This window comes from Euphorbia lathyris, chromosome 4 (assembly GCF_963576675.1).
Source record: "Euphorbia lathyris chromosome 4, ddEupLath1.1, whole genome shotgun sequence".
Taxonomy (NCBI): Eukaryota; Viridiplantae; Streptophyta; class Magnoliopsida; order Malpighiales; family Euphorbiaceae; genus Euphorbia; species Euphorbia lathyris.
Genome location: NC_088913.1, coordinates 29128913 through 29142871, shown reverse-complemented (window position 1 = coordinate 29142871; position 13959 = coordinate 29128913). Strand labels below are relative to the sequence as shown.

Sequence of the window (13959 nt, the reverse complement as noted above, 5' to 3'; positions counted from 1 at the left end):
AACAAATCTTTGCTGACTCAGTGTCATCAGCTTCAGATGATTTGTACTTATCAAACTTCTTGTAAGGCTTCTTAGAATATTTGTCATTCTTTTTGAACAGCCTCTTCATCTTTCTAGTGAACATAGCCATTTCTTCATCGTCTGTTGAGCTCCCATCAGTGGAGTCAGCTTTCATGACAAGAGACTTTTGCTTCTTGTCTTCAGACTTTTCCTTCACCTCGAAATTCTTTATTGAGATCTCATGGGTCAGCAGTGAGCTAATGAGTTCATCATACTTGTAGGTGGTTAAGTCTTTAGCTTCCTCAACAGCAATTTTCTTTGCTTGCCAGCTTTTAGGAAGACTCCTAAGAATCTTTTTGACTTGCTCTTCCTCAGTGAAGATCTTTCCAAGTCTCTTGAGCTCGTTGATAATGTTTGTGAATCTTGCATTCATGTCTGAGATTCCTTCATCATCGTTCATTTCGAACAGCTCGTACAATCTCATATGCTGGTTCACCTTGGATTCTTTCACCTTGTTGGTTCCTTCGTAGGTGACCTCCAGCTTCTTCCAGATCTCCTGCGCTGACTTACAACCTGAAATCTTATTGTATTCTGCAGCATCTAGCGCACAGTGAAGCATGTTTATAGCCGAAGCATGGTTTTGTAGCTTCTTGAGATAATCCTCTATCCATTTAGTCTCAGCTTTGACAACCGTTTGGCCATCAATAGTTTCAACAGGAACAAATGGGCCTTGGACTATAGATAGCCATGCGCTCATGTTTGTTGCCTGAATGAAGTTCTTCATTCTATTCTTCCAAAAGGTATAGTTAGACCCGAAGAATAGAGGAGGCCGAGTTATGGACAGACCCTCAGGTAAAATCTGAGTTGTCAGATTTCTTGGGAGAAACCGAGTGCTGTTTTCAGCCATAGTGGGGATCAGCTTAAGGTGGTTAAACCTTGCACAGTGAGCTATTAAGCTCTGATACCACTTGTTGGTCCCTTATAACGTAACAAGTTAGTTCCAAGGGGGGGATAGGAACTATTTAAAATTTTGGTACGTTAAGGCTGACTTCTTTTACAATGAAAAGGATTACACAGCGCGCTGAGTGAATTTAAAACACTAGCTTAGTCAACTTGTCACTAAGTCATCTTCTTTCCTTGAGTCAAGAGATAGCACTTGAGTCTATTCCTGAACTCAGATACTCAATGCACACAACTCAGCGTGACCTCTTTACTTAGTCAATTTTCAAGCAAGCAAAATATATCAAAGGAGTTTAAAGGTTAGAAAGATATTACTCAGCAGATTTATCCAGGTTCGGCCTCTATGCCTGCGTCCTGTCCCCGAAACACGTTCCGAGCTTTCGAATTCTCTACTGAGCTCTTTAAAGGTAGAGCACCAAACCTTTTACAACTAGAAGCTGAGTATAACAAGAGTACCTTCCTCTATACCTCTACTCACTCCTATTCTACCGATGAGTACTATAACCGAGTACTCAGCCTCTCCTTTCTATACTTCTAGAAATGATGATAAGATTGTCCTAAACAACAATTGCTAAGACACTTTAGATGATTGGGAATCACTCTAGACTTTTACACAAAAGTATGGAAATTGGTGTAAGGTATTTGTTTTGCTTTTCTCACAGATTCTTCGAGTATGAATTTGGTCAGCGTAATTGCTAGTTGAAGATCTGTATTTATTAAAGCATATCGATGGCCTTTATATAGTGACACTTGAGGCACCTGGTCATTTCGAATTTTGAAATAACCGTTGGAGGGAAACGGCTTCCTGTCGTTGTCACTCTGGGCGTGCTCAACGTCGTTGGCCAATAGAATTCTTGCATCTTCTATCTTCGTCAGTCTTCAGCAGAATGTTTCGCCACTTATGGAAAAGTCCACGAGACAGCTTTCTGCGCCTTCTGATCTTTTCCCAAAGTAGAAATACTTTGTCTGGAAGTTGAACATTCTCTGCCGCTGTCAAAACTGCTTTGTCGTCCAACTCAGCAGCTTCGTCTTGAAGCTTTTGCCACGAAGGCTTCTCAATCCTTCTCTTGCTGAGTCGTCGTTTTGGTTGATACGGCTTCGTTTTGAACTTCTAAGCCGAATGGTGTTGATGTGTTGACTTGGGCTTGACTTCCACTTTATGGGCCTTGGGCTTTTTAATCTCAATGTCTTATACACAATTAAACTCAACATTGAACAAACACATTAGTGTAAATAAATCAAAGCATTATAAATTTAATGTGTTAGAATATTTTTATCATAACTTAAATAATTTGTCAAATCAAAATCATGTGGAAAGGTGTTTCAACAGTTAAGTCTTAAGCTTCCTCAACAGCAGTTTTCTTTGCTTGCCAGCTTTTAGGAAGACTCCTAAGAATCTTCTTGACTTGCTCTTCCTCAGTGAAGATCTTTCCAAGTCTCTTGAGCTCGTTGATTATGTTTGTGAACCTTGCGTTCATGTCAGAGATTCCTTTATCATCATTTATTTCAAACAGCTCGTACAACCTCATGTGCTGGTTGACTTTGGATTCCTTCACCTTGTTGGTTCCTTCATAGGTAACCTCCAGCTTCTTCCAAATCTCCTGTGCTGACTCACAACCTGAAATCTTGTTGTATTCTGTAGCATCTAAAGCACAATGAAGTATGTTTATAGCCGAAGCATGATTTTGTAGCTTCTTGAGATCATCCTCTGTCCATTTAGTCTCAGCTTTGACAACCGTTTGGCCATCAATAGTTTCAACAGGAACAAATGGGCCTTGGACTATAGATAGCCATGCACTCATATTTGTTGCCTGAATGAAATTCTTTATTCTATTCTTCCAAAAGGTATAGTTAGACCCGAAGAATAGAAGAGGCCGAGTTATGGACAGACCCTCAGGTAAAATCTGAGTTGTCAGATTTCCTGGGAGAAACCGAGTGCTGTTCTCAGCCATAGTGGGGATCAGCTCAAGGTAGTTAAACCTTGAACAGTGAGCTTTCAGGCTCTGATACCACTTGTTGGTCCCTTATAACGTGACAAGTTAGTTCCAAGGGGGGGATAGAAACTATTTAAAATTTTATCCGTTAAGGCTGACTTCTTTTCTTATGAAAAGGTTTACACAGCGTTACTAAGTAGATTCAAGACACAAGCTTAGTCAGCTTGTGACTAAGTCTGCTTCTTTACTTGAGTCAGGAAATAGCACTTAGAGTATATTCCTGAACTCAGCTTCTTAGTAGACTTAACTCAGCGTGAGTTCTTTACTTAGTCAGTTTTATAGCAAGCAATATATATATTAAAGGAGTTTAAGGGTTAGAAAGATATTACTCAGTAGACTTATCCTGGTTCGGCCTCTCCGCCTACGTCCAGTCCCCGGAACTCGTTCTGAGCTTTTTGAATTCTCTACTGAGCTTTTTAAAGGTAGAGCACGAAACCTTTTACAAGTAGAAGCTGAGTATAACAAGAGTACCTTCCTCTATACCTCTACTCACTCCTATATCTACCGCTGAGTACTATAACCGAGTACTCAGCCTCTCCTTTCTATTCTTCTAGAAATGATTAAGTGTTTGTCCTAAACAACAATTGCTAAGACACTTTAGATGATTGAAAATCACTCTAGACTTTTACACAATAATATGGAAATTGGTGTAAGGTATTTGCTTTGCTTTTCTCACAGAAACTTCAAGTATGAATTTGGTCAGCGTTTCGACTAATTGAAGATCTGCATCGATTGAAGCAAATGGATGGCATTTATATAGTGACACATGAGGCACCTGGTCATTTCGAATTTCGAAATAACCGTTGGAGAGAAACAGCTTCCTGTCATTGTCACTCTGGGCGTGCTCAGCGTCGTTGGCCAATAGGATTCTTGCATCTTCTGTCTTCGTCAGTCCACAGCAGAATGTTTCGACATTTAAGGAAAAGTCCACGAGATAGCTTCCTGCGCCTTCTGAACTTTTCCCAAAATAGAAATACTTTGTCTAGAAGTTGAACATTGTCTGCCGCTGTCCAGACTGCATTGTCGTCCAACTCAGCAGCTTCCACTTGAAGCTTTTGCTTCGAAGGCTTCTCGATCCTTCTTTTGCTGAGTCGTCGTTTTGCTTTATACGGCTTCGTTTTGAACTCTTGGGCCGAATGGTCTTGATGTGTTGATTTGGGCTTGACTTCCACTTTAAGGGCCTTTGGGCTTTTTAATCTTAATGTCTTATAAACAATTAAACTCAACATTGAACAAACACATTAGTGTAATAAATCAAAGCATTTAAATTTAATGTGTTAGAATATTTTTATCATTACTTAAATAATTTTGTCAAATCAAAATCATGTGGAAAGGTGTTTCAACAGTTTGGACGTCACCCATTTTAAGCTCTAGTGGTCATCGCTATTATGTCCTTTTTCTTGATAATTATACAAATTTCTTATGGACATTCCCCTTAGCAAATAAATCTTAAGTATATTCCACTTTTCTGTCCTTTCGTACTTTTGTTCGCACACAATTTGAACGAGACATCAAAACCTTTCAATGTGATAATGGTGGCGAATATAATAACATACAATTTCATCAATTTTGTCAAACTAATGGCATGCAATTTCGCTTCTCTTGTCCTCATACCTCTTCTCAAAACGGGAAATCAGAACGAACCATTCATACTATCAATAATGTTATTTGCACAATTCTAAATCATATGTCTATTCCCTTCTCTTTTCGGACTCATGCACTCGAACATGCTACGTATCTTCTCAATATCTACCCTCATAAAATTCTGGGTTTCCAATCACCCACCAAAATTCTATACCAACGTGACCCTAGTTTTTCCCATTTACGCATTTTTTGTTGTTTGTGCTTTCCCCTTATCCCCTCTACATCCCGAACTAAATTGCAAGCCCGATCTTCTACATGTGTTTTCTTAGGATACTCGTCAAACCATTGGGGTTATAAATGTTTTGATCTGACAAACAATAAAATTATTATCTCAAGGCATGTCACATTTGATGAAAAAGTATTCCCATTTGCTACTCTTCAAAAACCAATGCCTACTCCTTCTCCTACCTCAGGTCTACTCTCTCCCTCTATTTTTTATTCTCCACCACCCATGCATAAAAACAATATCACCATGCCACCTTCCCATAACATTCCAGCTACACCCTCTTCCCATTTACCACCTGCTACTCCCATACCGCCCACACCTCACCCATACTATCTCCTTCCAACTCGTCAGTTCACTTGCCTCAGCCCCCACCCAACTCGCCCTCTTCTATATTAAATAACTCACCATATACTCCTACCCACGCCACTGATCCAACACCACATACTCCCCCTACCGCCCCAACTATTCCCCTTGTCGCCCCCTCACATCCTATGACTACCTGAGCCCAACATAGTATCTTTAAACCTCATCGTGTTCTAAACCTTTACACAACCACTCCTAAACCTATTTCTCTCATACCCATAAATCCATCCCTTGCATTACATGACCCGAATTGAAAACTTGCTATGACCGACGAATACAAGGCTCTTATTAAAAATAAGACGTGGGCACTTGTACCACATCCTAAAGCCACTAATGTTATTCGTAGTTGATGGATTTTCAGGCACAAAACTAATGCAGATGGGTCATTCGAGAGGTATAAGGCTCGCTTAGTTGGCAATGGGGCGAGTCAGTTGGTTGGTGTGGATCGTGGAGATACTTTTAGCCCAGTAGTCAAACCGGCAACAATCCGAGCAGTTCTGAGCATTTCCCTTTCAAAGAACTGGAGTCTCCATCAACTTGATGTGAAGAATGATTTTCTTCACGGTGATCTTAATGAAACTGTGTATATGCATCAACCTTTGGGGTTTCGCGACCCTGAACATCCGGATCATATTTGTTTACTCAAAAGGTCACTTTATGGGCTCAAACAGACCCCTCGGGCTTGGTACCAACGGTTTGCCTCCTTTCTCTCTACATTGGGTTTCTCTCATAGTGTTTCTGGCCACTCTCTTTTTGTGTTTCGCTGAGGAAACGACATAGCTTATTTACTCATGTATGTTGATGATATTGTTCTGACTACTTCTTCCACTTCTTTAAGAGAATCCATCATACGGAAACTTAGTTCAGAGTTTGCGATGAAGGATTTGGGTCCACTAAGCTACTTCTTGGGTATATCAGTTTCTCGGACATCAGGGTCTCTCTTTTTGTCTCAAAAGAAATATGCTTCTGAAATAATTCACAAGGCTGGACTCTCCTCTTCCAATTCATGTGCTACACCTGTTGACACTAAACAAAAGCTTAGCCTTTCTTCTGGTTCTCCTTATCATGATCCATCCGAGTACCGGAGTCTTACCAGTGCCTTACAGTATTTGACTCTCACTCGGCCAGATATCTCCTACGTAGTTCAGCAAGTCTTTTTGTTTATGCATGACCCCAGGACCCAGCATATGGCCGCCATAAAATGGATACTTCGATATGTTAAGGGGACTCTTGATTTTGGACTTACACTTGCTACATCTTCTATTGATTCTTTAGTCTCTTATACTGACGCTGATTGGGGCGGTTGTCCTGACACCCAGTGATCCACATCAGGCTATTGTGTTTTTCTTGGTGATAATCTCATTTCTTGGTCAGCAAAACGCCAACCTACTCTCTCGCTCTAGTGTCGAAGCTGAGTATCGAGGGGTAGCTAATGTTGTCTCTGAAACTTGCTGGATTCGAAATCTTCTTCTTGAGCTCCACTGTCAGATTCGGAAGGCCACCCTGGTTTACTGTGACAATGTAAGTGTTGTCTACCTCTCTAGTAATCCTGTTCAACATCAATGCACCAAACACATAGAGATGGATATTCATTTTGTGCGTGAAAAGGTTGCCAAAGGCGAAGTACGAGTTCTTCATGTTCCTTCCCGACATCAAATAACTGATATGTTCACCAAAGGTCTACCACATATTCTTTTTGACGACTTCAGATCTAGTCTCAACGTTCGACCTCCTCCCGCTTCGACTACGGTGGTGTGTTAGATATGTAAATAATCCTATTATTTAGGAAAATCCTATTGTTTAGGAAATAGATTATTTCCTTATTATTCCCTTGATTGTAGGCTTAATTGTAGCCTTAATTGTAGGCTTAATTGTGTATTGTGTTGTGTATATGAACACTTCTTAATCAATGAAAACCTCAAGGGTTCTACCTCTATTATAAGAGACGGTTGGAGAAGATTTTTAACTCTCCCTCCTTAAATTTTAATTTAAGAGCCAAATTAAGAGGTTGTTGGAGATGCTCTAAAATATAGTTAATTAAAAAAAATCTACTAATATTTTACTGAACGGTAAAATTAGATTTTTATACAAAAAAAGAAAAAAAAATTAAGGACAATTTAATTCTTATTACTCCGTTAAGTTCTGATTTCTCCCTCTACGTACAATTGACAGAACTTAATGTAGTAATATCAATGATGTGTCTTGTTCTGTTATCGAAGCCTAAATTGGTACCCTTTTTTAAACGTTAAGCCTGTGTTGGTGGTATTTTGTAGGTAGAGCCTAAATTGATACTTTCCCGAAAACTATAGACCTATTTTGGTTTTTTTTTTTCATAGCTAAGAAAGTACCTATTTCAAAAATATTTAAAAAATTCTCCTATTTTTGTGCTTTTAGCCATTAAGTAAATAGTAAATTCAAAATTTAACCTTAAAAATACATTTTAGACTTTTTTTTTTTCTTTTTATATACAAGTCACTCATTTTATTAGAGAAGAAAATATAAAAAAGTGTTGCAATAACATTAATTGTTTTATTATAAAATAAATATCAAAAAATTTCAAATTGAATTGAAAAATTAAAAATTGTTGGTATAAGCATATATTCACAACATATATATTTATCCGAATAAGTAAACGGGTTTACGGGTTACCTCTTATAGCGCGGATCCCGTTATTGATTTGCAGCGGAAGGATTCGGATCAATCACCCGATCTAGTATCACCGGTCAAGCCTTCAACCATGCCAATAGAATTGGGAGAGAAAGACAATTGGTTCACGAACTAAAGCGACGACGAATCCCAAAGAAAGAGAGGGGGGGGCGGAGGAGGCAGGAGAGAAAAATTCTTTTTTCTGTGTTTTTGAGATACTGTATCTCTAAAACCTAATTCCTTATTCTCTTAGAATTAGTGTTGGTTAGGGTTTCTATTTATACTGAATAAATAGATAACCTAACCCTAATTCTTATTGGGTTTGGGTCCGTTCCATTTCGGGCGGGCCTAATTGGATCCATATCCAATTAATTCCAACATCTCCCACTCGCACGCAATGGAACTTATTCCAAACTTTCTCAATCTCGGTCTCTATCATACTCTTGTAAATAGTTCGTGCGACCGGCATACTGTCGAGAGCTCTAGTGCTATATACTCATTAGAACATATAGCTGCTCGATTTTCATGTAACAAACTTGGAACTATGTACTCGTTAGAGATATATAGATCTTAGATTTGAACATGGATCGTCGGTGGTGTATGCTTTTATCCTAAACTCCATATCATATCCACTATAGTCTTCGGATCTCTACAGCACATCTATTTTTCACAAATATGCACATATGCATAAGTGTCCGGACGGTGAAGAATAGAAACACTTATATATGATTCAAATGGATGTCTTTCCCTCTTAACATTATTCTATCCATTATAATTTGATTCGCTTATCCAGTCAGGGTCTCTTTGGTTGGTATTATCTCATCAACCTCGAGGTATCCCTTTCCAAGGTAGCTACATCAGACTAAACTTCTTAGAATAAGTCTAGGGTCTATAAGGATAAACAATAGTCAAGAAGCGTATCTTCATGACGTGAGTCTCACATTAGGAAAAGGCGAGATCAATCTACTTTTCCATCTCGTGGTCGCTAAATCACACATGGTATGGGTCATGTGTGTTATGGTGTTCAATTCTTTTTCTGAAGAAGAGCATGTTATTAACACCATACAGAAGCATAGGTCTAGATGTGCCTGAACATCTAACTTTAGTTCACCACTTATGATGATCACTTCTGGCTATGACAGAAGGCTATAAGTTATCGCAAACTTGCCCTTTTAGATTACTTGTTAATCTTTTTCATGTATTTGTAACACATGTTATCTTTCACCGTAATGGAAACACTTTTCCATGTCTATATCAAGACGGCTTCTATCATTGAACAAGCTCTCGAAATTGCTCAAAGACAGCCTCATCCTTCATTTATCATCACATTGACGAAATGGGGGAAACTGCTCATGTGAGTGAGCTACATTCTGTCTAAACATGCATTTTGAGTTCATAATAGCAAATATTTACAATTAAATACTCGCACTCGTGTATTGATGAAAATTCATAAAACCTTTATTAATAATTCATGTCTTACAAATAAAACAATGAAGAATGAGAAGTATACTTAGATCCTAAACAATCCTTGGGATCTAACATGTTTAACATAAACATCTCTCTTGACTGGTTTGGTGAGGGGATCTGCCACCATGTCATGACTAGATATGTACTTCACATTAACTTCTTTGCGTGCAATTAAGTCCCTGACAAAATGATACTTAATCTTTATGTGCTTTGATTTGCTGTGGAACCTCTGGTCCTTAGTGAAAGCTACAGCAGATTGACTGTCACTGTTAACTATGACTTGGGTTTGATAATTGGTTACATTCAAGTTGTTTAGGAACCGATTCAGCCAAACAGCCTCTTGAACTGCTGATGAATACGATACGTATTCAGCTTCCATGGTGGACAGGGCTACACAAGTTTGTTTCTTGCTACTCCAGGAAATCGCGCCATTTCCTAGCAAGAACACATAGCATGACGTGGACTTTCTTTCATCCAAGTCTCCTGCCTAATCAGCATCCGTGTATCCTCTCAAATTTAGGTCTTTACCTTGATAGCATAGAGAATAATCTGCTGTTCCTTTGAGGTACCTCAGTATCCTCTTCACAGCTGCCCAATGTGCTAGTCCTGGGTTGGACTGATATCTACTCACCATCCCAACGGCATGACAGATATCAGGTCTTGTACACAACATGGCGTACATTAGACTACCTACGGCACTTGCATATGGAACTTTTTCCATCCTTTTCTTTTCGTTTGGATTCTTTGGACACATTTGGTACTTAGGGTGATGTCCTTAGTCATCGGGCTATCTACAGGCCTACTTCCACGCATACCGAAACGATCAATTACTTTGTTAACATAAGTCTCTTGAGACAGTGCTAATAGTTTCTTTGATAGATCCCTTGAAATCTTAAACCCCAAGTATGTATGCGGCTTCGTACATATCTTTCATTTCAAAACTTGAGTTTAGCCAAGCTTTGATTTGGTTTACAAATTCTATGTCATCTCCTGCTATCAGTATGTCATCTACATACAGAGATAAAATGACAAAATTTCTACCCGACTGTTTCGTGCAGACCTTATGCTCGGAGCCTTTTACCACGAAGCCCTCTGGCTGTGACATATAGATCTCTTCGCTCAATTCTCCATTGAGAAAAGCAGTCTTAACATCCATCTGATGTAGCTCTAGGTCTAAACTTGCTACAATAGCTAAGATTAGAATAATAGATGTAAACCTTACAACAGGTGAGAATGTCTCCTCGAAGTTTATTCCTTCCTGTTGTGTATAGCCTTTAGCGACAAGGCGAGCTTTGTACCTTTCGATACTATTGTCAGCCCTTCGCTTCACTTTGAGAACCCATCTGCTCCCAACAGCTTTTCTACCCTTTGGCAGATCAACCAGTTCCCAAACATGGTTGGATCTCATAGAATCTAGTTCCTCTTGCATTGCTATAGTCCATTTGTCTTTTTCCGGAGAAGTGAAAGCTTCTTTACCATTTATAGGTTCCGCTTCATCATTTGGAGTTACTAAAAGAGCTGTGCCTTCGATACCAAATCGTCGACTATCAACTCTTTGCCTTTTAGTATGGAGCGATTCTGAGTTTTGATAAACTTCTCTCATGTATTCATCATAACCCGGAATCCTATCTCTTAGACTTTGTCCCAAATTCTCACAATAATCAGGAATCAAACTCCCACTTAAATATTTATCTGTCACATTCGAAACGTTTTGAGGTTCGGAACTTTGACCTTGTTCTTGTTCCTGGTAGTGATCGGTATCATTACCTTGATCCTCAAAATTCCTCCCACTCGAATGGAGAGGTCCGTTTGAATCTATTTCCTCAAACAGAGTGAGATCAGTGTCAACTTCTCCTAGCTTAGGAAACTCATTCTCTAAGAAGACGACGTCTCGTGATTCAAATTCTGTCACTCGGCCTTCACTATTTTCTCCCACTAGGACATATCCCTTTGATCCGTCAGGGTATCTTATAAAGACACACTTTCTACCTCTTGGGCCTAATTTCCCAAATTTGCTAGAGGTATCATGGGCAAAAACAGTATGTTATCTTGCATTTTCATATAGTTTTTAATATATTTTAATTATAATAATCATACATTTTAAGATAGTTTTTAATATTTTATAATTGTTTTATGTTTAGTTTTGTGTTTCAAGAACTAATGCGTGTTCCATATGTTTTTAGGTATTATTTGGGGCAAAAAATGCAATTATGGAATCATTATTCAAGTAAATAAAGTTGCACAATTAGAACTCCTTCTAGTTGGTGACCTCGTAGCAGTTGAAGAATGAAGACTCATGACTCTTTAAATAAATCCTTATTGTCATAAATTCCTAAAATAACTATCCAAGGAATGTTATGAAAGTTAAAGAGTCTTTTGAATGCTCAAGAAGGAGTTACACTACTCAATGCTCCCTTTAATTACATGAAAGTTAAAAAGTTGCAAAGAAGAATTCAACTCTCCATATGTTTAAGAAGTTAGAGCAAAGAATTCAATCCTCCATTAATCTTCTCTTTAATAGCATTAAAGTTGGAGGTTACAATGAATGCATGAAGGCATGTGCAACTATAAATACCTATATTGGGAAGCATGAAACCAGACCTAGAACACACATGGAATAGGCCTCACCACACTCTCTTTATCTCTCTCTTTTAGACTTTTTATAGTTTTCTTTTTATTCATTTCATTTCTACTTTTGTAACCAATTCTAGTTTCTATTTCAAAGTTTATTCTCACTTCATATTTTCTTCTCTTTACTTTAGTTATGTTTTCTAGTTTATTTTCTGTTAACTTTCTTGTTTTCTTTCCATCTACCATGAACTAACTCCTCCATAGCTAGAGCTATGGCGGATCCTAATCGAAGTAGATGATTTACTTGCAATCCAATTTCAAGTTCATAATTTATTAAATAGAGAATTAAACTATGGAGCTTAATTTCCTAGTTAGATACCTGATCAATATTTAGCTAAATTACAATTAATTATTTTGGTTGACCGACACTAAGATAATTAATGGAAATACATAGTTTAGACCTGTGTCTTTGCGGTGCGGTTTTTCAGGGTTTAGTTTCACGACTTAACTTTGGGGTTATTTCAGAGAACTTAATGCTTTCATTATATCTTTATTCTTGACTGGACCAAAGCTAAGGTAATTGTATGTGAAATAGGATTAATCTTGACTAGCCCAAAGCTAGGTTAATTACTTTAGGAAATAATCATCGTCTCTAAATTAAAACTTAAGAACTTGGATAGGATTGTTGTGTGGATTATATACATTAGGTTAGGTGAAGCCTTGCTCTAGCACATTTATCATAAGAGTTATAAATATTGTTTTTATTTTCTTTAATTAATTGAGTGCAGTTATTTTTGTTTTTAGTTTAGTAATCATCAAATCCAAAATTTATTGCTTAGATAATAGAAATTCATAAAAATCAATAGCTATAAACACAATCCTTGTGGGAATGATACTCTACTTACTTTATATTACTTGATCAGGATAAGGTGCACTTGCCTTTAGTTTTGCACGATACACATTTCGTCCATCAAGTTTTTGGCGCCGTTGCCGGGGATTGTTTGTTTTATAATTTTGATTAAATTGAATTCTATTAATTTAAGTTTTTTTTATTTTATTTTTTTATTTTTTTTGTTTATGCTCACTAGAAGTAATAGTTTGCTTCATTCATTTAAATTTGATCCTGAAATTGAACGTTATTGTCGTAGGATTCGAGCGGAACAAAGAAGGGAGAAAATGGTAGAACCACCGCCATCAATCATGGAGTTTCTCACACCTAATTGGTCTGAAAATAATTCAAGCATTGTAGAACCTACTATAGCCGCAAATAATTTTGAGATCAAACCAGCTCTTATCCAACTATTGCAAAGCGCTGGTCAATTTGGCGGTGATCCTAGAAAAGACCCCAACGCCCACTTGACCAGGTTCAATAAGCATTGTTCAATGCTAAAACAGAATGGGGTGTCTCCAGAAGCAATTAAATTAAAATTATTCCCTTTCTCTCTTCGAGATGATGCCACAGATTGGTTGGATTCTTTAGATACCGGGGTGATCACTACATGGGAAATTTTAGTCAATAAGTTCATGGCTAAATATTTTCCTCCATCTAAAACGGCGATGTATAAAAATGAAATTCACTCTTTTCGCCAATCGCCCAAGGAAAACCTATATGAAGCATGGGAGAGGTTTCGTCGCTTACTTAAGAAGTGCCCACATCATGGATATGCAAAGAGCCTATTGGTAAATAATTTCTATGGAGGGTTGTCCGCTTCTGACCGTGCTACTATTGATTCTGCTGCAGGTGGAAATATTTTGAGGAAATCTGAGGAGGAAGCATACAATCTCATAGAAGAGCTAGCGGAGAGGTGTTCCCATTGGAATGAAGATAGAAACTTGGAAATAAGAGCAAGTATACACTTGGTTGAGTCACAGCCCAATTCTAGCATTGATGAATTAAACAAAAAGATGGACTTGTTAATGGCTAACCTAGCCCAACCACCAACATGTGAACTATGTGGATTGAGTGGACATAAAAGTGGGGAATGTTTATTTAGTAACCCATTCACGGGAGAAACACTTAATTATGTGGGGAATTATAATAGACAAAATAACTATAACAACCCTTGGAGAAGTCACCCCGCATTTTCA

At 38.0% G+C, this 13959-nt stretch overlaps 1 non-coding gene across 1 annotated transcript; it reads right to left on the bottom strand.

The window, feature by feature from the left end:
* Positions 1-13429: 13429 nt before the first annotated feature.
* On the bottom strand, positions 13430-13535 carry LOC136228341 (small nucleolar RNA R71). Its single transcript, XR_010688666.1, has one exon. It is a non-coding gene; the product is annotated as a small nucleolar RNA R71 (small nucleolar RNA).
* Between the last annotated feature and the right edge of the window lie 424 nt (positions 13536-13959).